Below are 27,501 nucleotides of genomic sequence, written 5' to 3' on the forward strand. Positions count from 1 at the left end.
GCAACGAATGCAGAGGTGTTTGTCCCTGGGGGGGGGTCTTTGTAGGGTCAGAGGCTGTTGGGAAAGAGGAAAGGGGGAGGAGCCAGAGCGAGCAACTCCATAATGGAGAAAGGACTGGATTCTCTGTCTGCCACCATAATGACTGAATAAATCATAAGCAAAAGCTTTCTTGTTTTCTCCCTGCTTCTTCTGTCCTCTCCCCCATGCTTTTCAACATTTACATGCAGCCACTGGGAGAGATCATCAGGAGGTTTGGGCTGGGTGTTCATCAGTATGCGGATGATACCCAGCTCTACCTCTCTTTTAAATCAGAACCAGTGAAGGCGGTGAAGGTCCTGTGTGAGTGTCTGGAGGTGGTTGGAGGATGGATGGCAGCTAACAGATTGAGGTTGAATCCTGACAAGACAGAAGTACTGTTTTTGGGGGACAGAAGGCGGGCAGGTGTAGAGGATTCCCTGGTCCTGAATGGGGTAACTGTGCCCCTGAAGGAACAGGTGCACAGCCTGGGAGTCATTTTGGACTCACAGCTGTCCATGGGGGCACAGGTCAAATCTGTATCCAGGGCAGCTGTTTACCAGCTCCTTCTGATACGTAGGCTGAGACCCTATCTGCCTGCAAACTGTCTCACCAGAGTGGTGCGTGCTCTGGTTATCTCCCGCTTGGACTATTGCAATGTGCTCTACGTGGGGCTACCTTTGAAGGTGACCCGGAAACTACAACTAATCCAGAATGCGGCAGCTAGACTGGTGACTGGGAGCGGCCGCCGAGACCATATAACACCGGTCTTGAAAGACCTACATTGGCTCGCAGTATGTTTCTGAGCACAATTCAAAGTGTTGGTGCTGACCTTTAAAGCCCTAAACGGCCTCGGTCCAGTATATCTGAAGGAGCGTCTCCACCCCCATCGTTCTGCCCGGACACTGAGGTCCAGCTCCGAGGGCCTTCTGGCGGTTCCCTCACTGCGAGAGGCCAAGTTACAGGGAACCAGGCAGAGGGCCTTCTTGGTAGTGGCGCCCGCCCTGTGGAACGCCCTCCCATCAGATGTCAAATCAATAGACAACTACCTGACATTCAGAAGACATCTGAAGGCAGCCCTGTTCAGGGAAGTTTTTAATATGTGACATTTTAGTGTATTTTTCATCTTTGTTGGAAGCCGCCCAGAGTGGCTGGGGAAACCCAGCCAGATGGGTGGGGTACAAATAATAAAATATTATTATTATTATTATTATTATTATTATTATTATTATTATTGAAACCATCAGGGGGAGGGAGAGAATTCCTTAAGCCTGACGTTGACGGATAACAACTGAACACTAAATAAGAAATGATGCAACTCAGGGAGAAAATGATCAAAGTGTATGTTTGCAACAGGAGCGGGAAACCTGATTTTAAGAAATTGTATTAAAGTAAAGTAATGTGGTTGGATTTGTAATAATTTGGAAAAAAATAATTGGGGAAAAAGAGAACCCAGGTATGCCTCTGTCCTTATTCCAGATTTAGAAGATGTGGAACAGGGAGGGAGAACATTGAACGCAATTTAAGTATTTACAGTTCCAGCCTTCCCTTCTCATACGTAGTCACCCATTTCTGGTTAGCGTTTCTATTAATGTTGTTGCAGGATTGAGGGCATTAAAAACAATCCTACTTTGATTGGCGAATGGTAACTCTCATTCAGCAGACAACTTCACTTTATTTTCTCCTGTGAAGAGAGATGTTGTGGCAGTTCCATTTTAAAGCCATGAGATTTTTTTTGAAAATAAGAGCCAAGTGTGAACGCTTGACATTTGGACAGAAAATGGAAAAATATATATTTGACTCATTTCAGACTTTTAAGGCAAAGTGTAACATAACAAGAAAAACCAAAACACAGCCATTCTTCAAAATATGCGCTTGTCTGAACTTTGAAATGTAGTTCTCCAAACAACCGTTTACAAAAAATGCATATATATGGGGAAATTATTCATAAGCACAACGGTATTTATATTAATGACAATAACATATCAAAAATGCAGTGTGCTGGGAGAAATTGCCTGAAAAAATATGTACATTACTGCATACAAAAATGTCTTTATTGGGAAAATTTCACACTAAAGTACTGAGGATTTTTTAAATAAAAAAGACAACAATTTGCTGCAGAAATGTGGAGAACTGAATTTAAGAACGGAAAAAATGAGGAATGGGGAGAATCAAAATTGGCAGCACCTTTCTACAAACGGGTTACTGGCAACAGGATTTCTAAAAAGTATTTTATTCTAAATATAAATGCATACACAAAGGCAAGAAAACAACAAAGTAATAATTACAACTAATTGTGTGTGTGTGTGTGCATACAGCCTAATATTTCTTATTGTTTCTCTCTCCCCAAAATTATATTTAGTCATGTAATGTTTTTTTCAAATCTTATTTATATTTTTAAAAAATTAAAATCCTTCAAATAGCACTAAGTTTTATTTACTTTTCCTAGAACTGGTGACCACGAACTTTCAAACTGTTCTGACTTTTGATCTTACTTTCTCAGTAAGCTCAGATACCCACTTTATCCTGCTATTCTTACAATGCAGGCAATTGCAATGTTCTCCATTGTGCAGCTAATAACATTTTTGCAGCTAGCTCTTGTTAAATTCCCAAACAGTGGTGCCTAGTTGGACTGATTCTAGTGCCGAGGACATCGTATGAATGCTGCAGAGCAAAAGAACAAAATAACTTGCATGCACGATATGAGGGGGGAAACCTCCTGGAAGGACTCACAGTTTGTCACTTAAGCTCGGCAGGGCCATTCTTTGTGACTTTCCATTGCTTTCTGTTAAGAAGGTAGGTACAGATCCGATCCAGCAGAAAGAGGCATGAAAGCTTGATCTCAGCCCTGGGTAGATGTGCGTTTCTTTGGAACTACGATTTGCATGTCTAAGTTCCTCTTTCTCTTGCTGGCTGTTAGTTCACTTTGCTGCCTCCCAATGCTCTTCTTTCTCTTTCTCTTTCTGTAAGTGCTTTCAGAGGGAAAGTTCTTCTCAGCATTCTCTAATGATTAGTGTGAAAAAGAACCCTCCACCTGGAAGCACCCACAGAACTTAATAACTACTTACGTGTTTAAAAGCATTGTTATGTACTGAGTTGAATAGGATCCAAACTGCAGCAGTCTGATTGGTCCTAGAACAATAGGATCCAAATTGCAGCAGTCTGATTGGTCCTAGAACAATAGGATTCAGAATGCAGCAGTCTGATTGGTCCAAGAACAATGCAGCAGTATGATTGGTTGGCAGGAACCACCCAATCATGCTCCAGATATAAGCGAATCCACAACCTGATTACAGTAGAATTCCAGAATTAACCAATCATGTGCAGCCCATTGTGTAAATAATGTATATAAAGCAGATACTTTGAGGGGACTTTCATTCATTCCTCCTCACCACTATGAGCTGAATAAAGAGCATGAAATCACTTTGCGACTCTGAGTATATTTCAAGCATTTATAAACGACTTAATAAAATTTAAGTAATTTGTAAGCATCGTACAACATAAAAGAGCAAACAATATCATGAGAACAAAAATGCTGCATGAAAATGCTGCCAAACCATACATAAACACACACACAAGGAATTCAAACAAAGAAAATCAGCGTCCTTTCTTATGGGTCAGGGAATGTGTGCACACAGCAGTTTAGAGCGGATATGATGCCCTTCTGGTGTGCATGCTTTTCATATCACCCACACAATGTTGTCCTAATCAAAATGGCAGCCCCCATGTCCCCCCCCCCAACATTAAATCAGATTTTCCCGATCTGCAGATAATCCTCTAGAAGAAGAAAAAATAATCCAACATCAATTGGCATGTTACTCCAGTGTGGGCACACTGAAGCACATTGCGTGGGCTTGGTTTTGCTTCCTGTGTGTGCAGCGAGATTTTCACTCTTCCACTGCATGTTACTCCAGTTTCCATCTCTTGTTGCTGGAGTCATAAGCAGAGTCATAACTGAGTTACCTGCTTACACATTGTATAATGAAGCAGAATATACAAAACATAATTTTTTTTAAAAGGTTGCATATGGAGGAATAGTATGAAATGGTTTAAACATACAACAAATGATGCGTGCAGCAATGTTTAAATGAAACATTTAATACTATTCCTCCATATATTTGTTTTTCATGGGTCCACTTAGTTTTTGTATGCTGTATAGGCCATACTGTTCCTTTAAGTATATCGTTATAGAAAACACCTGAAGCTTCCTTCATATGTCCTATGCAATTGTGTTGCAAGTATCAGCAGCTACACTATCTAGTGAGCACTGATCTTAGCGTGAATCTTACTTACATATTCTGTTGAAAAGTATCAGGTATGTAACCTTTTTTATATTCTGTTTTGTATATTCTGCAGATAGCTCAGTTCATCTGCTGTATGCCTTGTATCTTATTTCCAGCTGATGAAGACTATTTCCAGCTGATGAAGACTACTAGCAGGGCAGCAGTTGAAGAAGGAGCAAAAAAGGTTTTCTTGTGTGTGTGTGTTTCTTTGTGGCTGGTTAGCTGTTCTCCCTGTGCAAAGGTCAGAGGGGGCAGGGTTTCTGTTGAGGCAGGGGATTAGCTGTGGGAGGAGCTTATCAGACCTAGCAGGGCAGCGGCACACGCCTAGCGGCGCGCGCAGTTTGATCCATCCAGGGGACTAGGTGAGCTAGTCTCAAATGTTTGTTGGGGGAGACCTAGGTTTTTTTCTTGTGGGGGGAGTTATTTGTCCTGTCTTCACGCTTTTTATGATGGAGGACCACTGTAGCCACCCCCAACGACACGTTCTCAGAATGGAGGGGGAGGGAACAGCTGCAGTCGCCTGTGGTTCCTGCGCAATGTTTGCCATCTTGCCAAAGGTTGCAGGCAGCTTTACCTGCAGCAATTGCATGTTGATTGCCCTCTTAAAAGACAAAGTCCAGCAACTGGAGGAACGTGTAGCTACGCTCCAAAGAATTAGAGAGCTGGAGTTCTTCTTGGAAGCAACAGAGCACACCGTCTCCACCAAGGAGGAGACAGGGGACTCCCCTGAGAAGGAGGCTAGTTCACCAACACAGGAGCCAGATATATGGAGAAACGTGACTCAAAGAAGTAGGAGGCCCAGGGTTCGCTCTGATTGTTTAGAAATACACAATCGCTTTGAGGTCCTCTCCCCTAGCATGGAAGACGAAGAGCAGACTCCATTTGAGGATCTCTCCCTCATTACAGTCGATCAGGTATATGAAGACGAGCAGCAAAGTCAGTCCTCAGGGAATGTGCAGGCGACCTTGGAACGGACAGCTCACGGAAGAACCCCGACCAAACCTAAGAGGAGGCGTGTAGTGGTGATAGGGGATTCCCTACTGAGGGGAACAGAAGCAGTGATCTGTGGGCCTGACAAGATGTCTCGGGAAGTGTGCTGTCTCCCTGGGGCTAAGATCCAAGATGTAACTGAACGACTGCAAGGAATCATAAAACCCACTGACAAATACCCCTTCCTCTTGGTTCATGTGGGAACCAATGACACTGCAAGCAATAGCCTCCAGAAGATCAAAAGAGACTACGAGGCTCTCGGCAGGAAATTGAAGCAACTAAATGCACAAATTGTCATCTCATCTGTCCTCCCAGTTGAACGACGTGGCCCAGGGAGAGAAGGAAAAATAGTGGAAGTGAACAGCTGGCTTCGCAAATGGTGTAAACAGGAACAGTTTGGATTCTTAGATCACCGGACTGCAGTTTCTTGAAGATGGACTTCTGGCAAGCGATGGGCTGCACCTCACAACGGTTGGGAGAAATGTTTTTGCCAAAAATCTCCGAAACCTCATCAGGAGGGCTTTAAACTGACTAATGTGGGGGAGGGAGACAGTGCTCCTGACGGTAGGAGTCTATCAATTGATGAAGATGATCATAGACCAAATGGAGCAAACAGCATGCAGACCTAGTGGTGGGAGGAAAAAATCCTTAAATAAGAGACACGGGGGAATGATTAATGGACTTCAATGTCTGTACACTAATGCGCAAAGCATGGGAAATAAACAAGATGAGCTTGAGCTCTTGGTACAGCAAACTAAATATGACATAATAGGCATCACTGAAACCTGGTGGGATAAGTCCCACGATTGGAATGTAATAATGGGGGGATACAATCTATTTCAGAGAAACAGACCAGACAAGAAAGGAGGAGGAGTGGCGTTATATGTCAGGGATGTGTATACCTGTGAAGAGATCCAAGATTTAGAACCTCAAAGCCAAAGTGAGAGCATTTGGGTCAAAGTTAAGGGAGAGAAGAATAACAGAGATCTCATTGTGGGAGTTTACTATAGATCCCCAAGCCAAATGGAGGACATAGATGATGCCTTCCTGGAACAGATGGCCAAGCATGCAAAAGGAAGGGAGATAGTAGTAATGGGGGACTTCAATTACCCGGATATTTGTTGGATGTCAAACTCAGCCAAGAACTTAAGGTCAAACAGATTCCTCACTGGCCTTGCAGACAACTTCATTGTCCAGAAAGTGGGAGAAGCAACAAGAGGAACATCCATTTTAGATCTGGTCCTAACCAATGTTGATGACCTGGTTAGTGGGGTAGAAGTGGAAGGATCATTAGGCGCGAGTGATCATGCTCTTCTGAAGTTTACTATACAGCGGAAAGGAGCAGCCAAGCATACTAGGACTCAATTTCTTGACTTTAAGAAAGCCCACTTCATAAAACTTAGGGAAGTGCTGGGTGAGATCCCATGGACAGTAATACTAAAAGGAAAGGGAGTTCATGATGGCTGGGAGTTTGTTAAGAGGGAGATAGTAAAAGCACAACGTCAGGCAATACCAATGAGACGGAAACATGGAAGGTGCTTAAAGAATCCAGGGTGGCTATCTAAAGAACTTTTAACTGAGTTAAGATTAAAAAAGGATGTGTACAAAAAATGGAAAAGGGGGGAAACCACCAAAGAGGAATTCAAACAAATAGCCAGCACGTGTAGACACAAAGTCAGAAAAGCTAAAGCACAGAATGAACTCAGGCTTGCTAGAGAGGTTAAAAGCAACAAAAAAGGCTTTTATGGGTATGTTCGTAGCAAAAGGAAGAACAATGAAACAGTGGGGTCACTCAGAGGAGAAGATGGTGAAATGCAAACAGGGGACACAGAAAGGGCTGAACTCCTCAATGCCTTCTTTGCCTCAGTCTTCTCCGATAAAGAAAACAATGCCCGACCTGAAGAATTTGGAGCAAATGATTCAGCAAAGGAAACACAGCCCAGAATAACTAAGGAGATAGTACAAGAATACTTGGCTAGTTTAGATGTATTCAAGTCTCCAGGGCCAGATGAACTGCATCCCAAGAGTATTAAAAGAACTGGCAGATGTGATCTCAGAACCACTGGCAGTCATCTTTGAGAATTCCTGGAGAACAGGCAAAGTCCCGGCAGACTGGAGGAGGGCAAATGTTGTCCCTATTTTCAAAAAGGGGAAAAGAGAGGACCCAAATAATTACCGCCCAGTCAGTCTGACATCAATACCAGGGAAGATTCTGGAGCAGATCATTAAGCAAACAGTCTGTGAGCTCCTAGAAAGGAATGCTGTGATTACCAATAGTCAGCATGGATTTCTGAAAAATAAGTCATGTCAGACTAACCTGATCTCGTTTTTTGACAGAATTACAAGCCTGGTAGATGAAGGGAACACAGTGGATGTAGCCTACCTTGATTTCAGCAAGGCATTTGACAAGGTGCCCCATGATATTCTTGTAAAGAAGCTGGTAAAATGCAGTCTTGACTCTGCTACCACTCAGTGGATTTGTAACTGGCTGACTGACCGAACCCAAAGGGTGCTCATCAGTGGTTCCTCTTCATCCTGGAGAAGAGTGACTAGTGGGGTGCCACAGGGTTCTGTCTTGGGCCCGGTCTTATTCAACATCTTTATCAACGACTTGGATGATGGGCTCAAGGGCATCCTGATCAAATTTGCAGATGACACCAAACTGGGAGGGGTGGCTAACACCCCAGAGGACAGGATCACACTTCAAAACGACCTTGACAGATTAGAGAACTGGGCAAAAACAAACAAGATGAATTTTAACAGGGAGAAATGTAAAGTATTGCACTTGGGCAAAAAAAATGAGCGGCACAAATACAAGATGGGTGACACCTGGCTTGAGAGCAGTACATGTGAAAAGGATCTAGGAGTCTTGGTTGACCACAAACTTGACATGAGCCAACAGTGTGACACGGCAGCTAAAAAAGCCAATGCAATTCTGGGCTGCATCAATAGGAGTATAGCATCTAGATCAAGGGAAGTAATAGTGCCACTGTATTCTGCTCTGGTCAGACCTCACCTGGAGTACTGTGTCCAGTTCTGGGCACCACAATTCAAGAAGGACACTGACAAACTGGAACGTGTCCAGAGGAGGGCAACCAAAATGGTCCAAGGCCTGGAAACGATGCCTTATGAGGAACGGCTAAGGGAGCTGGGCATGTTTAGCCTGGAGAAGAGGAGGTTAAGGGGTGATATGATAGCCATGTTCAAATATATAAAAGGATGTCACATAGAGGAGGGAGAAAGGTTGTTTTCTGCTGCTCCAGAGAAGTGGACACGGAGCAATGGATCCAAACTACAAGAAAGAAGATTCCACCTAAACATTAGGAAGAACTTCCTGACAGTAAGAGCTGTTCGACAGTGGAATTTGCTGCCAAGGAGTGTGGTGGAGTCTCCTTCTTTGGAGGTCTTTAAGCAGAGGCTTGACAACCATATGTCAGGAGTGCTCTGATGGTGTTTCCTGCTTGGCAGGGGGTTGGACTCGATGGCCCTTGTGGTCTCTTCCAACTCTATGATTCTATGCTTCTATGATTCTATTACGAAATAGTAGTATCATTCAGGAGATACTGTCCTTTTGAGGCTTTTGAGACGTCTTCTGTTGAAACCTTTGAAAAACTATTGTGAGACTGTCCTTAGACATCTGTTCTGAACACACGGCTTGACGGTCCTTGCTACCACTCTGTTATATTGTCCATATGAATTTTGATTGGCTTATTCCTATAATTTGAATGATATCATTATTCTATTATATATTCTCTACTAACTATTAGGGACGCGGGTGGCGCTGTGGTCTAAACTACAGAGCCTAGGGCTTGCCGATCAGAAGGTCGGCGGTTCGAATCCCCACAACGGGGTGAGCTCCCGTTGTTCGGTCCCAGCTTCTGCCCACCTAGCAGTTCAAAAGCACGCCAAAAAGTGCAAGTAGATAAATAGGTACTGCTCCGGTGGGAAGGCAAACGGCGTTTCCATGCACTGCTCTGGTTCGCCAGAAGTGGCTTAGTCATGCTGGCCACATGGCCCAGAAGCTGTCTGCGGATAAACACCGGCTCCCTTGTCCTGTAGAGCGAAATGAGCGCGCAACCCCAGAGCCGTTCGCGATTGGACCTAATGGTCAGGGGTACCTTTACCTACTAACTATTAGCCTACAGGTTGTGTCTGTGTAGTTGTTATTGGTTCTTATTGCAACACAGGGGTTTGTTTTTGGTTCGGAGTCGTAAGTGTGGCAGTGCGCAAAACATACTGTTTCGCAGCAGCAGCAGCAGTGCATTGTGTAGCATCTTCTAAGAAAACTGTTGCTACGGCAACGCACAAGGACAGGGTTTGGTCCTGATGCTGAATTCAGCTGGGAAGAGCTGCAGCAATGCTGCCACCACTGACTGGGATGGAGTGCAGGGAGCAAGGGTCGCACAGCAGCAAGAGTCATAGACTATATCAATTAAAAATTATATATCTAGCCCTTAGGGCTGCAAAAGTAGTCTTTGAAGTATTTGAAGGCACTAAATTATATTTTACTCTATCAGACAATTGGTCCATTTAGTCCAGTATTACCGTATTTTTCGCTCTATAACACGCACCCAACCATAACACGCACGTAGTTTTTAGAGGAGGAAAATCCGTAGGCATGCCACCCATAGGCATTCCCTCCATAACACGCACAGACATTTCCCCTTACTTTCTAGGAGGAAAAAAGTGAGTGTTATGGTGCAAAAAATGCGGTATTTTCTCCTCAAACCAAGTGACTCTAGCTACTGGAGAAAGTTCACCCCTCCCTACCGGGATCAAGTGAATCACAAGATCAGAATACACCAAGGTTTGGAAAGACGATAGTGTATGCTCGTTAATTCGAATCCTTATTCGACATCCTAATAACTGAAATGCCCCATTCTCACTTGCACAGGCCACATAAGAAACCTGGGTTCGGTGAGTGGACTGATAACGAAATCAAAGGCATTAAAGTAGAGGTTAGGAGAATCTACAGAGAGTCTAGAGAGTCAGGCAGCTCCTAATTGCCCGATACATATTTTGTTAGAACCAGGCAACTTAGGGAGTCTATCCAGTTTAGCCAGATAAGACACAGCCAAGCATGCTGGGTTTGGCTGCTTTCAGCCATCCTTACCAATGATCATAAGAAATTTTGGAAGGTTATTGCAGACCCCCCCCCACAGACTCAAGAGCACCCGCTGACATGGATTCCATGTATGCTTTGGGTAGAGCATTTTAAGGCGATCTTTTATGATGATTGTATTCCATCAGACAGCCAAGATCTTGCCCCTTCCTTGGCCCTGGTTGAGTGGCCTCCTGTCTCCATTACGGAAGTCAAAAAATTAATTTCTGATGCCATCCCATCTTAACTAATTAAAGGCAAGCCAGACTGGTGGGCCCTGATTCTAGCAGAACTAGTCACTGTGGTGGACAGAACTGGAATCATGCCTAATTCATGGCAGAAATCCATAATTATCCCAGTCTTTAAAATGGGGGACAAAAAGTTACCTTCCAACTATCGACCAATAAGCCTATTCTCAACTATTGGGAAATTGTATGCAAAATATCTATTATCCAAATTAACTACATGGCTTGACATGAACAACATCATAGGCCCAGAGCAGGCAGGGTTTAGGGGAGGGAAATCCACTTTACGTAACTGTATAGTGTTATCCCATTTAGCCACCAAGTACATGCAGCACCATAACTTTATGTGGCCTTTTTAGATCTTAAGGCTGCTTTTGACTTGTCGACAGGAGGCTGTTATGGTCCAAACTGGAGTCACTGGGCTTAGACCCTAGGTTACTTTACCTTATTAAAAAGCTTTACTTTATTAATACCTATCATCTAAGAATAACTCCAGGGGACGAGGTGTCATACCCTGTTGTTATAAATCGAGGTGTGAAACAGGGTTGTGTTCTTGCTCCCTCTCTTTTTAATCTCTTCTTAAATGACCTTGCCCATTACTAAAACTGGTGGATGCTCACAGCCCAAAACTCAATGCATCAAAAATTCCCATTCTCCTATATGCAGATGATGATGATGATGATATGATTCTGCTCTCACGGACTAGAATTAGCTTAAAGCGTTTGTTAAATGCCTGTATCAACTACCTGTCTAGAATGAAAATGAGTATGAATTTCGATAAATGCAAAATAATGGTCTTTGGGAATTCTCGTAAGAGTTATAGTTGGGTTTTTGGTGAGAAACACATCCAGCAGGTATTTGAATTCAACTATTTGGGGATCACTTTCCATCACAGGCTCCGGTGGTCTTCGCACTGCGCAGGGGCAGTAAACGCCAGCAAGTTGTCCATGCAGGCCATTTTGCGCTTCTTTGTAACAAGAGGTAACCAACACATCCCTTCTGCCCTCAAGGTTTTTAATGCTAAAGTTAGAGCTCAACTGCTCTATGGAATTTCAATCTGGATGTTTACCCAGTCAGTGGAATGAGTGCAGGCAGCCTTTCTTTTTAAGATTTTCGCTGTCCCATGTTGCATACCTTACACAGCCCTGTGTTTAGAGGGAGGCCAATATAAGCTAGAGACAGTTGCCTGGGCAAGTTTTCTTTTATGCTGGCTAAAGATTTGTGTTTCAGCAGACAAAGATTCCTTACTTAGCGAAGTTTGTTAGACACCTTCCCGTCCCCAGGGCTACAGCTGTTTTGCACAAAGACACTCCTGATAACCTAGCAGTTCGAAAACATGTCAAAGTACAAGTAGATAAATAGGTACCACTCCGGTGGGAAGGTAAGCGGCGTTTCTGTGCAGTCCAGTCAAGACCAACTCTGGGGTTGCGGCACTCATCTCGCTTTATTGGCCGAGGGAGCCGGTGTACAGCTTCTGGGTCATGTGGCCAGCATGACTAAGCCGCTTCTGGCGAACCAGAGCAGCGCATGGAAACACCGTTTACCTTCCCACCAGAGCGGTACCTATTTATCTACTTGCACTTTTTGGCGTGCTTTCGAACTGCTAGGTTGGCAGGAGCAGGGACCGAGCAACGGGAGCTCACCCCGTCGCAGGGATTCGAACCGCCGACCTTCTGATCGGCAAGTCCTAGGCTCTGTGGTTTAACCCACAGAGCCACCCCTCTTATAACAGGGGAGAGACCAGGAGCTCACCAAGACAGTAGCTAAGTTCCTCTGTTTGATTTTTTGTAGCTGAAGTACACCCCAGGATCCTGCCCTTGCTGGAGATCCACAGAGATGAAATAGATTGCTCGCCTCTTCTTCCCTCTGGCAAATGACTGTACTGTTGAAACGGTGATGTGATCGCACTGGCTTTTTTATTCTGAATGTTTGTAAGTGATGCCAATAAAGGTTTGATGATGATGGTGATATTATTTTCTCTCATTAGGAGCAGCTACTACACAGGGATCTATTGCTACCAAGGGGGGCTCATGCCTAGAAACCATGAGTCCATGCAGATTTCTACTTGTTCCATGCTTTCCAGGCACAGGTCCAAGAAGTTTTCAGTTTGTCCCCACCCCTCCTTTTCCCTTGGAAAGCCCACTCTTTAGCACCACATCGGAACAAATATCAAACCACATTAAACCTGCTTGGTGTTTGCTCCAGTTCAGCAGTAAATATCAGGCATTCCTGGGGGAGAGCAATGGGACAAGCAAACATCTGAACAAGCGCGAGGTCCAACTGAGACCTTACGCATGCAAAGTGCACCCTCTTCCACAAAAGTAGGTCCTTCCCTAGAGCTCTGTAGGCAATTCCATGCAGAATCTCCAAAGCCAGAGTAAGATTTCCATTTGTCAGGGTTGGGACTCACGGCTAGCAAAAACAGAACCAATTCTGCACCAATTTTATACAGGATTGCCTATCTGGTAGCACAAAAAGGATTATTACTATTATTATTATTATTTCCTTCTCAGAGTGTTGCCATTGTTTAACTCCAAGGGACCTATGGCCTTTTCAAAATTAAAACAGGCAGTGGATCTGGTGGGGTTCTCCTCTCTATGCTCTGCCTCCACAATCCAAGGCAGTAAAAGGTAAAGGACCCCTGGACGATTAAGTCCAGTCAAAGGCTACTATGGGGTTGCGGAGGTCATCTCGCTTCAGGCCAAGGGAGCTAGCATTTGTCCACAGATAGCTTTCCAGGTCATGTGGCCATCAGGACTAAACTGCTTCTGGTGCAACGGGACACTGTGACGGAAACCAAAGCACACGGAAATGCCACTTACCTTCCCGCTGCAGCGGTACCTATTTATCTACTTGCACTGATGTGCTTTCGAACTGCTAGGTTGGCAGGAGCAGGGACCGAGCAACGGGAACTCACCCCATTGCTGGGATTCGAACCACTGACCTTCTGATCTGCAAGCCCAAGAGGCTCAGTGGTTTAGACCACATCACTTGTGGATACCAGCTGCTGAAAACCACAGGGCAGGGGAGAGGGCTCTTGTGAATGGTTCCTGAGACCTCTGGCTGGCCACTCTGAGAAGAGGAGGCTGGGCTAGAGGAGGCATTGGTCTGATCCAGAATGCTCTTCTTATGTTCTCATCCAAACTCAAGATAAATGCAGGGAAACTTGGTTGCGTTGTTAATTAGTACTGAAGACAGTACAATAAATTATTCAGTGTCCAATTTTGTATGTCATTATTAACAACGGCAGAATGAGTGATCCTTGAGAGCTTGGCAGGTGTACATGCATTCAATATTTATAAATATTTGTCACGCACTGAAAAATCTATGAACAATAAGGGCAAATGCCACTACATAGCACTATTGTCAAGCTGTAGTCAATGAGAGTCACTTCTTTGACTTTGCCACTGAACTCCTGATACAGCTATCAATCTTTCTGGTTGATGCGGGCCTGTGATGTGGTCGCTTTAATAAAATTCCCCATGGCTTCTTCCAAAATTGCTCCAGTAAGATGAGTCTCCCAGAGCCCCATTGGTAGAACCACTCAGACATGAGACGTGTGGGATGTATCATCACTGAAGCAGTCAGATACAATATTTCCTGTTGCCCAGAGTGGACACACAGGGAAATGTTGCCCCAGACAGGGTGGACATCCTGTCATAGCTGCTCTGGAGCCTCCCCTCCCCCCACTGTGTGTGACCAGGTAGATGGACGTGACCCTAGCAGACCCTATAAAAGGGCTAGTCACAAAGCCATCTTCCTCTCTTTTGCCTTTTTTTGCTCTCTTTTGCTCTCTGCTAGCTCTTAGCCAGCAGCACATGACTCTTCCTTACAGAGGATGGAAGCCCCAAGGTAGAAAGTCTGAGGCCTAGCTCAGACTTCTTTTCTCTACAAATGTTACTGTAACCACAAGATAAAACCAGCCTTCAGAATACTGCTGTGGACTGAATGTAAGTGAACTTTGCTCTCACTTTTAATCAAGACTGTCGCGTTATTAATATTATTTGAAGAGGAAAATAAAAGGGGAAACGGACAAGGAACAAGCCAGACTAGACTAGCCAGACTGGATTGCTCAACTTAAATGATTCTAACGAATTCATCAACTTGCTTCCAGCAATCTGCAAGGGAATGTGCTCTGCTGCTTGCTGACTACTCAATATATCCTCTCCTACTTTCCTAAACACTCCCACAAGAGGCGGGTGGAACATCACTGAGATGTTCTGAGATGCATGTTACAGAGCAACACAGGAAGGTGTCCATAAAATGGAATCTCAATTATGTGGAACTAATCTGCTAAAATGTAAGAACATCCCTCCATTAGTTACACCTACATCCCTTTGAAACCAAAGCAAAAAAAAAATTGTCATGGAATTTCCGTGGGGTCTGAATCATAGCTGTCAACTTTTCCCTTTTCTTGCGAGGAATCCTATTCGGAATAAGGGAATTTCCCTTTAAAAAAGCAAAATATTGACAGCTTTGGTCTGAATGCAACTGATTTGGTCTCTGAATGTTCCTCCCTGAGTCTTATGCTGTGTTGAAATTACTAAGAAAGTGAGCCAGGCAAAATAGGCTAAATCTGTTCACAGCCAGATGGGCAGGGTATAAATTGTTATTGTTATTTTCCATGGTTCTGAAATGTTGGGCCGGCCATCTTCAGGTGGACCTCAGCACTACAGTCTGTGGAGTTCCCTCCTCACTCGCCCACCTTGACCTCTGGCGTAGACTTTTGAATGGACCGCTGCCAGAACCAGCACTTGCTAAGTAACGGTGGCCAGGAGACTGTGAAGTTTGAGGGTTTGCAAGGAAGAAATTCATAGAGAAATATTGGTTATTTTTGGTTGGTTATTTTTAATAATGGGGTTTTTAAAAAGGAGAGATAGAAAGGAGGGGATGAGAGAGGAAAGTTGTAACAGGAAGAAGTAAATGTAAAAGGAGCAGGGGAAAGGGAGGGTGAGGGATAGGATACATAGGAGAAAGGAAGACGAAATAACGCGGATCACTCTGCCCCCTGGGTGCATGGCACGTGCGCCGCTCCGGGTGTCTGAGCGGCTAGCTCCACCGCTGACCTTGAGGTGGAGGTGGGGTGGGCGAAGAGGAACTGAAAAGTCTTCTCAGCTAAATTTCTCTGAATCAGCAAGTTCTGCCTGAAACAGGGAATGAAAATCCCAGGACCTCCAGAGTAACTGCCTATGTTCACATAAGCCTCCAACATTTCTCCAATAGGGATGGCCCGTTCCATAATGATATTTTCACTATTTATCCCCTCCACATCTTGCTTGGTTGCCCCAACCACTCTGGGCAGCTTCCAACATATATAGTAACATAATAAAATACTTTAAACTTTGTTTAAAGACTTCGCTCTGCAGGATTGCCTTCAGACACCTCAGTGTTCAGATCCACACCCTTCAACATTTCTCCAATGAAAATAGGGACATCCTAAAGAAAAGAGGGACATTCCGGGATCAAATCAGAAATCGGGTCTGCTTCCAGTGTGGTGTGGTGGTTAAGAGTCTCGTAATCTGGGGAACCAGGTTTGCGTCTCCTCTCCTCCACATGCAGCTGCTGGGTGACCTTGGGCCAGTCACACTTCTCTGAAGTCTCTCAGCCCCACTCACCTCACAGAGTGTTTGTTGTGGGGGAGGAAGGAAAAGGAGAATGTTAGCTGCTTTGAGACTCCTTCGGGTAGTGATAAATCGGGATATCAAATCCAAAACTCTTCTTCTTCTTCCTCTCTAAATCAGGTATGTCCCTGGAAAATAGCGACACTTGGAGGGTCGGTATTCAGTGTGTGGAAAGCTAAACCATGAATTGCTATTTATTCATTCATTCATTCATTCATTCCCCGCCCATCTGGCTGGGTTTCCCCAGTCACTCTGGGCGGCTCCCAACAGAATATTAAAAACAGTATAAAACTTCAAACTTTTACAACTTCCCTAAACAGGGCTGCCTTCAGATGTCTTCTAAAAGTCAGATAGTTGTTTATTTCCTTGACATCTGATGGGATGGCGTTCCACAGGGTGGGCGCCACTACCGAGAAGGCCCTCTGCCTGATTCCCTGTAGCTTTGCTTCTTGCACTGAGGGAACTGCCAGAAGCTCCTCAGATGGGGGTGGAGACGCTCCTTCAGGTCTACTGGGCCAAGGCCATTTAGGGCTTTAAAGGTCAACACCAACACTTTGAATTGTGCTCAGAAATGTAGCAGGATTCAATGTAGGTCTTTCAGGACCGGTGTTATATGCAGAGGTGTAGCAAGGCCAGGTGGTACCCGGTGCGGAAATCCCCCCCCCCCCGCCCTTGACTCCAAAGCCTACAGTGAGCCGGGGAAAGGGGGGAGCTTTGCCACTTTGCCAGCAGCTCCAACAAGCCATCAGGGCCGTCGCTTGCTGTAAGCTTGGGAGTTGCGGGTGGGGGGGTGCACTGAATGTTACTTCTGTCCTGTCCCCTGCCTGCCTCCTCCAGCTGGGAGCAGGGGCAACGGCGGGCAGCATGCCAAATTTCACCGCCCCTCAGGATGACACGCAGGGCAGGCTGCCCCCACCGCACCCACATTGCTCTGCCTCTGGTTATATGGTCTTGATGGCCTCTCCCAGTCACCAGTCTAGCTGCCGCATTCCGGATTAGTTGTAGTTTCTGAGTCACCTTCAAAGGCAGCCCCACGTAGAGCGTATTGCAGTAGTCCAAGCGAGAGATAACCAGAGCATGCACCACTCTGGCAAGACAATCCGCGGGCAGGTAGGGTCTCAGCCTGCATACCAGATGGAGCTGGTAGACAGCTGCGCTGGACACAGAATTGACCTGCGCCTCCATGGACAGCTGTGAGTCCAAAATGACTCCCAGGCTGCGCTCCTGGTCCTTCAGGGGCACAGTTACCCCATTCAAGACCAGGGAATCCTCCACTCCTGCCTACCCCCTCTCCCCCCAAAACAGTACTTCTGTTCTTATCAGGATTCAACCCCAATCTGTTGGCCGCCATCTATCTACAACCACCTCCAGACACTCACACAGGACATTCACTGCCTTCACTGGTTCTGGTTTAAAAGAGAGGGAGAGCTTATCACTTTGGCAAAGAAATTTCCCAAGAGGGATAGGATGTCAATATAAAATGACTGTGCCAAACTCTGCCTTCCTCAATTACCATTTTGCTTCTGCCTCTGCACAGCCATGTTGTGACTGGGGGCCTCCGTATTTTCCAGCTCTCTCAAGGGAGACGGGGAGGTCAAATGTTTGAGGACCCCTGGTTAGATGACTGAGAGTCAGCAAAACTTCAAAAGCTTTTCAAGAATGGTTGTGGCAGGGGTGGGGTGGAATTTATAAGAATCTCCTTAAGACAACAGAATTTTATTTCAAAATGTGCTGATTTGGGCTTGTCATCGAGAAAAATAACTTGATTTGTGGGGTGGGGCTGCATATACTATGCATGAGATAATATTTTCCACCCAACCTTCCCATGAGTACAGAATTTCAATGATATTTTTAATATGTAGCAAGGCAGAACACTTTATTAAAATATCCTTTTGTTTTGGAAAAATTGCCAGTCGTTTCCCTTAACTGAAAAAAAATATATTGACATGTATAGGTATAGATATGCTTCCCCAAGAAGAGCACCAATCTAGTTTACCCTGGTGGGCTCCCATTTTAGCCAAATTATTTCACATATATATTGATCAGTTGTGGAAGCAAAGCATAATAATCCCAATATTTAAAATGGTTGCATAACAGACCACACTCCAGCATCCTAAGTGCAAATTTTAAAGTGTATAGTCGATTTCTATTAGATAAATAGGAAGACTGAGCTGAACCACAGGAGCTAATAAAAGAAGAACTGGTCAGCTTCCAAACAAAGATTACAACACGATGGATCAGTCATCTACAGTGTTCATGCCTGCCACAACCTATGACCACAACCTGTCACATGGATCTGTTTTTGCTGTTTTAATACATGTCCGTGTCTCACTTTGCTGGCCCTTTGCCTTTAGCTCTCTCCACCCTCTTACCCCTCAGTCTTTCCACTTTTACCTTCTCCCATTCACCTTAAAAGGATGTAATTAAAACAAGCAAAAAAATGTGGTTGTGCCCCTGGTTTGACGCACATTAGTTTGGCTTTTAACCCAGTTTTAGTATCTCAAACCAAAGTCTATAAGACAAATGCCTTGCTTTATATTGTTGTGAGTCTGGTGGGTGACTCCCCCAAACCCTAGAAATTAATAAATGGTAGTTATTTGGAGTATTGAAGGGAAGAAGAAGAAGAAGAAAAGTTTGGATTTGATATCCTGCCTTTCACTCCCCTTCAGGAGTCTCAAAGCGGCTAACAATCTCCTTTCCCTTCCTCCCCCACAACAAACACTCTGTGAGGTGAGTGGGGCTGAGAGACTTCACAGAAGTGTGACTGGCCCAAGGTCACCCAGCAGCTGCATGTGGAGGAGCGGAGACGCGAACCCGGTTACCCAGATTACATGACTACCGCTCTTAACCACTACACCACACTGGCTCTCAGGTCAGTGGATAAATACAGGCTAAGTTTCCTTTCCAAGCCAGGGCTTCACCTGGAATAAAGGCATTAACATGACAAAAGGTGTTGATGGCACATCTGATAGGAATCTTGGGTCTGGGCAGAGAGAGGTTGCCAAGTTGGCAGGAACAAGGAGTCTTTGGCAAGGTGTGCTGGGGAGAAGAAGGGGAGAGATCCATCTTGGGTGGGCTGGCTGAAGGCTGGCTGACTTGGAGATGTCTTGGACTCCAGAGCTGCATTGCTGTGGGGAACCAATCCTGCCTGAGATGACCATGCTGTAAGATCTGGACTCCTGCCATGAGGACTGAAGGTGTAAACAGCTGAATAAGCCATATTTCTTAAAGCTACAACAGTCTCTGCCATGTCTTCAATTCTCCAAAGGAGAATTCTGGAACCCCCTAGAACCTTGCTACCACTCAGTGGTGCCCCTCTAAAAAATCACAGAAATGTCAGTGGCTTGTGGAAAGTTTTAATGTAGGACAGCCATTTTGGTATACAAGTGGTATATAAATTAGTAAATAAGAATAATATTTTGGGGATCTGATACAATGAAAGCATATATGGTCAGGGACATAAATTCTAGATCCACCCCAGCAATTTTTAATATTTCAAGGGGAAAATGAGGAAATGTATTGACACACACAGCCAACATTTCTGTGTGTAAGATGACATAGGGAACACAATTGCAGGGTCAAGAAGCCTTGTGGCAGTAGTGAGGAACCTACTTAGGCCTGCTGCCAAACCCCTCATAATGGCCCATGAGGCCATTTCTAGTAAACTCTGCCCAACTGCCAATCATGTGACATCATCTGATGTCACCTGTGAGTCATTTCAATCAACCCTGCCATTTTCTGTGATTTCTTAGCAACGGACTTTACATATCTTACATACATACAGTGGTACCTCAGGCTACAGACACTTCAGGTTACAGACGCTTCAGGTTACAGACTCCGCTAACCCAGAAATAGTACCTCGGGTTAAGAACTTTGCTTCAGGATGAGAACAGAAATCGTGCAGCGGTGGCGCCGCGGCAGCAGCAGGAGGCCCCATTAGCTAAAGTGGTGCTTCAGGTTAAGAACAGTTTCAGGCTAAGAACGGACCTCCAAAGCGAATTAAGTTCTTAACCCGAAGTACCACTGTATTATGATTCTATGTACATTTTACATACAATTCCCCCTGATATGTAGGTAAAATATGGGGGAGGTGGTCATTAGACAATCATCCCCACTCATTTTTGCCTCTAGCTTCACCCACAATTAGAATGCAGTCGCTGGAAGTTTTTCCAGCTTGAATCCAGCCCTCAGGTGGTGTGTTTTTCAAAATAACACCATGTTCAAAAACGGTCACCTAGAAACAGTGTTCAAAAGGAATTACACCCATGGACAGATGTTTCCTTATTATAAAAATCTTTAAAGAGGGTACATTTTCAGGCTGCAGTTGCTTGGAAGCTGGTATCCTGGAGTCTGAATCAGTCAATAATTGTGTGCAAATATCTCTCTCTCTCTCTCTCTCTCTCTCTCTCTCTCTCTCTCTCCGTGTGTGTGTGTGTGTGTGTGTCACCCACTTATTTTCAACTGCCCATTAAATGAGAGCTCTAAATAACACACTGTGTCTGGACTATTTACTGGACTGATATGACAAAAAAATGTGGACAAAGTCTGGGTTTTGCTATGTGACTCAAATTAAATTGGTTGCCTACAAGGTAACTATTTGCTGCAGCTGCTGGGAAAACCAGGTGGTTAATTTAGCTTCTTTATTGTGTCATGGAAATCATATGATATAAGTTGTCATGGATTCATTCAATGACCTCCTCCTTTGCTGTGGTCACCCCCACCCTCCATTTTTTGCAATGACAGTGATATCAGTTGTTACATTGATTTCATCATTCTTTTTTGTGTTTTCGTGGTTTTGCAACCTTTTGATTCATACACCTGACCGGACACTTCTCAGTCTCCCTGCTGGACAATCAGCACAGTGTAGTGGATATTGGTAGACCTCAACCCGGTATATTGAGTTTAAAATCCATCTCCGTTGTCTTTGTCCTATTATCAGTGTTCACTTACAGCACTGATAGGCTTCCTTCTACCTGATAACAAGATAACACAGCTTGCAACATGAAATCAAACAGGTAAAAATGCAACAACTATGGCAAGTAATAATTGCAGAATAAAACTTGAAAAGCTAAGAATGAAAAGTGGATTGAAGAAGATTTAACAGGCTGAGATGGATGTAAAAGACCGGGGGAAATGAAAAGAACTTAGCATGGTACAGAGATCTAAAGTCACACAACATGGTACAAAGCAAGTACCATAGATTCCGGCATATTAGGCGACTGGGCATATAAGACGCCCCCCAACTTTTGCTGTTCAATTTTAGAGTTTGAGAGTTTGAGCGCCGCCAGGGGCATCGTGCGCACCCCTCCGCTGCCTCTGCCATCGCAGCCCAAGGCAAGCTGTTTGGCGGGTGGGCGGGCAGGTGAGCTCCATGCTTGGAAGGACTTCCCGTGTCCCTTTCTGTGGGGAGGGAGGAGGAGCGACGGTAGAAGGGGCACCTCTGCTCACCGGCTCCCTCTCCTCCTTCCCAACACGTATACCCGGCGTATAAGACGACCCCCAACTTTTGGGGTGATTTTCCAGGGATAAAACGTTGTCTTGTACTCTGGAACATACAGTACTAGACAAGACTCTGTGCGGGAGAAAGGGTAAAGGGGACCCCTGACCATTAGGTCCAGTCGTGACTGACTTTGGGGTTGCGGCGCTCATCTCTCTTTACTGGCTGAGGGAGCCGGCGTACAGCTTCTGGGTCATGTGGCCAGCATGACTAAGCGGCTTTTGGCGAATCAGAGCAGCGCACGGAAACGCCGTTTACCTTCCCGACGGAGCGGTATCTATTTATCTACTTGCACTTTGACGTGCTTTCGAACTGCTAGGTGGGGAGGCTATGCCATAAACCCATTGCCATTACTACCAGCAGCCATCCTGCCAGGCCAGGCATAAAAAGAGCCTCTGGAGAAAATATCAAAGTCTGGTTGGAACATGTGGGAGGGGCAATTCCCACAGGTTAGGGGTGGCTGAATTTGTCTTACACCATACTGCAGAGCTTTCCAAACTTTTTATGTTGGTTGCACACTTTTTAGACATGCATCATTTCGCAGCACATAATTCAGTTCTACTAGCAAACCAGAACAACTACCAGACTTTTAGAAGACATCTGAAGGCAGCCCTGTTTAGGGAAGCTTTTAATATCTGAAGGACTATTGTATTTTAATATTTTGTTGGAAGCCGCCCAGAGTGGCTGGGGAAACCCAGGCAGATGGGTGGGGTAGGAATAATAAATTATTATTATTATTATTATTATTATTATTATTATTATTATTATTATTATTTGCGCAACACATCTACACACTGCAGCCGAAACACAGTTTGGAAAGGTTTTTTCCTTCAATCTGGATGCCAACAGTTTGGCAGAGTCCTTTGACAAGCTGAGGTCGCAAACGAGATCATTCAGCTCCTTTTGGGAAAATGGATGTGGAGCATCATCTTCAAGAACCACTTCTTCTTCTTCATGTCCTTCAACACTGGAGGCATCTTTGTCACTAATGTCAGCAAGTTCTCTGAAGATAGGCACTGGAATTTCATCACAATGAGCTACAGGACGACGTGCTGATTGAAGATCAGGATACTTGAGGCTGCTCCGGTTCTTTCTGTTGATCCCAGTCACATCAACAGTGCAGAAGTAGCAGTCAGTGACATGGTTTGTCGGCTCCCTCCAAACCATGGGAATTCCAAAGTTCAGACTCCTCTTGCCATTGGTCCACCCACGTAGAGTCTCGGTGCATGCCTTGCACACCATGTGTGGCGCCCAAAGCTTTACACTTCGTGGGGTGGCTGCCCCATTAACTTAGTTTTGATCCCCCAACTTTATGCTTTGCAGTACCAATTTATGGAAGATTTCGAGGCTTTATGACTTCAAACTGATCCCTTTTCGACATAATCACCCTGAACTATCAGACCTGAATACTTCTTGTCATTAAAATAATCATTTCCAATCAAAACAATTATTCGACATGGCATTTTACCCCCACCAACTTCTTCTAAAATGCTCCACACAAGCATACATGTGAACAAAAACGTAAAGAAACGACATGTGGCCATACCTCAAAAACTTGACCTGACTGAGCAAAACCAATGTGATTTTTGGATTCAGCACATCAGATTCGTCCTAAATCAGCTGAAAAAATGCAGACAACAAGTTTGTTGTTGACCAGTGATCTGTTTCTGTTAAGCATTGTTGGCAGGGACATCCTAAAGGCCTTTAGGGAGGTATTCTTATATGCAACGGCCGCAGCTCGGACTCTGGTGGCCAAGGGGTGGAAGGAACAAGAAGCCCCAACAATAACGGACTGGCATTACAAGCTACAAGAATTTGCTGAATGACCGCTCCCCGCTTGAAATGGGGGGCGCCCTTTGCGTGGACGCGTGCAGCCCCTAGATCTGGAGCGGCTCCAACAGCATAGGCTTGGCTTTGCCTTCCCTCAGGTGGGATACCTGGAGGTCTCCACCTACCTCAGTCAGTTGTCCAATCCCACCTGGGGGAAGCGTTGCCAAGGAGACCAGGCCAGGTAGGGGAGGGATTACCTGCCCACACAATAGAGGGAGGATCTTACCTAGGAATCCACACTTGGCTCCACATTTGAAATTTAATAAAGTTGTGGCCAATTTAATCCCATAGCACGTTGTCTTGAGTCGTTATTCACATGGCGGGGGGACCGTGCAGGATCTGGGGACTCCGCCTGTCCACGCAAATGGCGCAGTTAACAAATACCCTGAGAGGCAATTCAAAACAAACATTTATGGAAAAGTTGGATAGGTATAAAACATATGTTCAAAAATACAGTAAAGGTTCGCTATCTATGCTAGCATTTGATTGACGTTGGAGTGAGTCTGAGTTGAGAAATAAGACTAAGAGCACATATTGATATAGGAATGTATTAGATAAAATGTAAAGAAATATGCAATAAGAGGACATTCATTTGTAAAAAAGGAATATACAACGGGATAGACAGGAACATACAGTGTGTTGGTATGTATATGATTTGGGAGGGGATTTGTTTTTGTTTTATCTTTGTTCTTTCTTTTTTTGTTGTTGTTTCATTTTCTTTCTGGGTATATAAAATTTGTATATAATTTTTGTATACATGTTGGAAAATATATGATAGTAAGTCCTGTAATGTAATAGGACAACATTTACCGATGTAATATAAGAATGTTAAGAAATAAATAAAATGCAAATTCAAAAAGGAAAGGAAAAAAAGAAAAGTGATGCTACATAAATCTAAGAGGACCCAGCACAGAGTACAAAGCTAGAATTACAGAATCGTGGAACTGGGGGCCACACCAAAGGCCATCTAGCCCAACCCCCTGCAATGAAGGAATTACTGTTGAAGAGTCCCGGACAGATGCCCCCCACAACTTGCTCTGCTTCAGGACCCTTTGTCTATTGCTTCATTACAGGGACCAGAATTTTGCTTCCTTCTCATATTCAAGATTTTTGTACTTGCATTATTGTATATAAAACAGGGACTTTCCGTATTGTCTTCTAAATGGAGAAATTGATTGTTGGTCTTGTGGAGAAGTTAGCTTGCTTGTCTTCAGGGTAAATGACTTAAGAGGAATATTCATAGGAAGCTGCCTTGGACAGAGTCAGACATTGACCCATCCACCTCAGCATCGTCTAAACTGACCGGGTTTCGGACAGGGGACATTCTCTGCCCCAGCTGGAGATGTAATCCAGGATTATCTATGAGGATGAGGATGATAATGCAAAGCAGATTGTCTAATCCTGTGCTATGGATACCCCTAGACTTGGGAGTCTTCTACTGCATTTCAAGGGATGTTGAGATTGTCTCCCTTTGGAAATGGGGCTGAATGAAGAATGAAACATGAGCTCCAAAACAGAAGATTCATCTGCAGATGGAACAGCAGGTGCTTCAAAGTTCTGAAGAAACACGGGGGGGGCAAGTTGGGCCCATGGGCTGCCATGGTAATAATGGCCTGCCCTCCTTTGTGACATCTCCTGCTTCTCCCTTAAAAGCCACCAACTACAGGTGTCCATTGTGGGTTCGTGAGGAGAGACTGAGAGAGGTGTGTAGGTGCGTTAAGAGAGAAATCGGAGGATTTGGATTTTCTTCTAATTTTGAGGAAGGCGTCAACCATGCGATCAGTTCCAGAACTTCAGGAAGAAGGAAAGTTCAGAGGACTTGTCCTTCGCGGAACAGAGTGGCTCAGGAGACTGAGAAGTGTAATGCCGCTCAAAAAGAGCAGTAAAGTGGCCCCGCTTCAGACCAAGGAGCAGCCTCCTCTGGCACCACTTGGGACAAAGCTCTTCAAGAACTGCCGAGAGCTTGAGAAGTTAACAGCCCGACACCAGGCCCGTATTAGGCCAGCACCTGAAGAAGAAGACATAATTGTAGAAGATCTCGAATGAGCTGCCTGCGTGACAAGTCAAGGGAAGGTGCTCCGCTTTGGAAGAATTAAAAGGGAGTAAAGGAAGAATGAGGGCAATGAGATCAAGGTAACCCTCCAGCCTCTCCTGTGCTGCAGGCGCTCAGGACAAAGAGGCGAAGGGAACTAAGCTCCCGCAGGAGGGTGCTCGCCTCCAGACCAGGAGAGGCAAGTCACCAGAGGATCGTGGCCGCCCTATGCCTCGGGGCAGATAAAAGCCGGCCGGCCCCAGTCCCAAGTTGCGGGAGCAACATTATTGGTTGCTAGTTCCTGCCTGAACCCTGTCCTGCTTTCCTGCCTGAACTCCTGACCAGCCCTGGCTCCCTGCTTGCAAGCCTGTTCCTGACTTCACCCGACTCCCTGCCCTGCACCCAGCTTCAGCTACTACGGACTGCCTCCACATTGCACCTTTGACCACGGACCGGACTTGGACCTCGCCTCTCGGGTAACCCACGGGACCAGCACAAGGGGGAAGGAGGGAGAAAGGATTGAAGAGAAGTGAAAGTGCTGGGGACAAAAGGCTGACTGCTGTCTCGCCCTTACCGTGCGAGGAAGAAACCAAAAACAATGGGAAAAAATTAGGCCCTTTGTGGATCATGTCTATTTCTTTTTGTGTATCTTGTTGGTGCGTAAGCATAAATAAAACAAAAACAATATGTTTGTCGGGTTGTTGGTTTGTTTTTTGTATTCTCATTTTATATTGTTACGTTGTGATCTTTGGATGAAGGGTGGTATAGAAATTTAATAATGAATGAATGAATGAATGAATGAATGAATGAATGAATGCTCTCCCCAGGGAAACATTCATGGCACATGATTATAATCAAATAATAGATCTTATTCTAATTGCCCCCACTAAAAGCCTTGCAGTTTTTGCTGTCACCTGTCACTTTCAGCACGGTGTTTTTATATGGACATTTAATAAAGAACAATAATCTTTTATCTATACTTGAAGAGTTCAACTTATTCCGCAGTCTTACTTGAGAGATTGAATCAAATGCAGCTTTCAGATCAATGAAAGCTAAGTATAGCACACCACCTGGTTTCTTAACATACTTATCTATAAAATGGGCTAGTACAAAGCAATGGTCTATAGTGGATCTGCTTGTCAAAAACCTGCTTGCTCTTCGGCAAGAATAGCTTCATCAGTTACCCAATCAATTGTTTCAGACAGCTCAACTTGCAAACTTGTTTCTGAGCTTCTAGCACATATTAACTATATTGTAGTTGTATTTGTTTGCTTGTTTGTTTTATTTAGTTTTGGTTTATTTATATGTTATGGCCCACAGAGCAATGAAAAGCATACTAATAGAAAAAATACATATGAATTTCTGTTAAGAAATTTAAATAACTTTTATTGTTTGCAATATAGTGGTACCTCGGTTTACGAACTTAATCCGTTCTGGAAATCCATTCTTAAACTGAAATCGTTCTTAAACTGAGGCGTTCTTTCCCTAATGAGGCCTCCCGCCACTGGTGCCCTTCCACCATTTGGATTCCGTTCTTAGACCGAGGTAAAGTTCTCAATCCAAGACACTATTTCTGGTTTTGCGGAGTTTGTAAACCAAATCGTTCTTAAACCGGACTGTTCTTAAACCGAGGTACCACTGTATTGATGTATTTTATTTATTTATTTATTTATTTATTTATTTATTTATTTATTTATTTGTTATAACAGTATATATATCAATCAATCAATCTTTATTACGGTCCAGAGACCCAACAAATCATTACAAATCAATACACAATTCATACAGCCTACCTCCAGGTTAAGTATATATATACCACTGTATCATAGAGATAGATCACATCAATTTACGATATAAAAACATAAAACCAAGTTTAAAAACTAGTTA

At 44.5% G+C, this 27,501-nt stretch overlaps 1 protein-coding gene across 6 annotated transcripts in view; it reads right to left on the reverse strand.

The window, feature by feature from the left end:
- The window catches only part of LOC309532667 (lactosylceramide 4-alpha-galactosyltransferase-like), a 53,571-nt gene that overhangs the window by 6,087 nt on the left and 19,983 nt on the right, over window positions 1–27,501 (reverse strand). The window contains exon 1 of one of the 6 annotated variants that reach the window (XM_082223277.1): window positions 2,749–3,040. The exons of the other annotated variants lie outside the window; for them this stretch is intronic. The gene's annotated coding sequence lies outside the window, so the exon portion shown is untranslated. Of the gene's footprint in view, window positions 1–2,748; window positions 3,041–27,501 lie in introns of those variants that run through there. 6 annotated transcript variants of the gene reach the window in all.

The sequence above is a fragment of the Podarcis vaucheri genome, assembly GCF_965113315.1.
Source record: "Podarcis vaucheri genome assembly, chromosome: 5".
NCBI lineage: Eukaryota > Metazoa > Chordata > Lepidosauria > Squamata > Lacertidae > Podarcis > Podarcis vaucheri.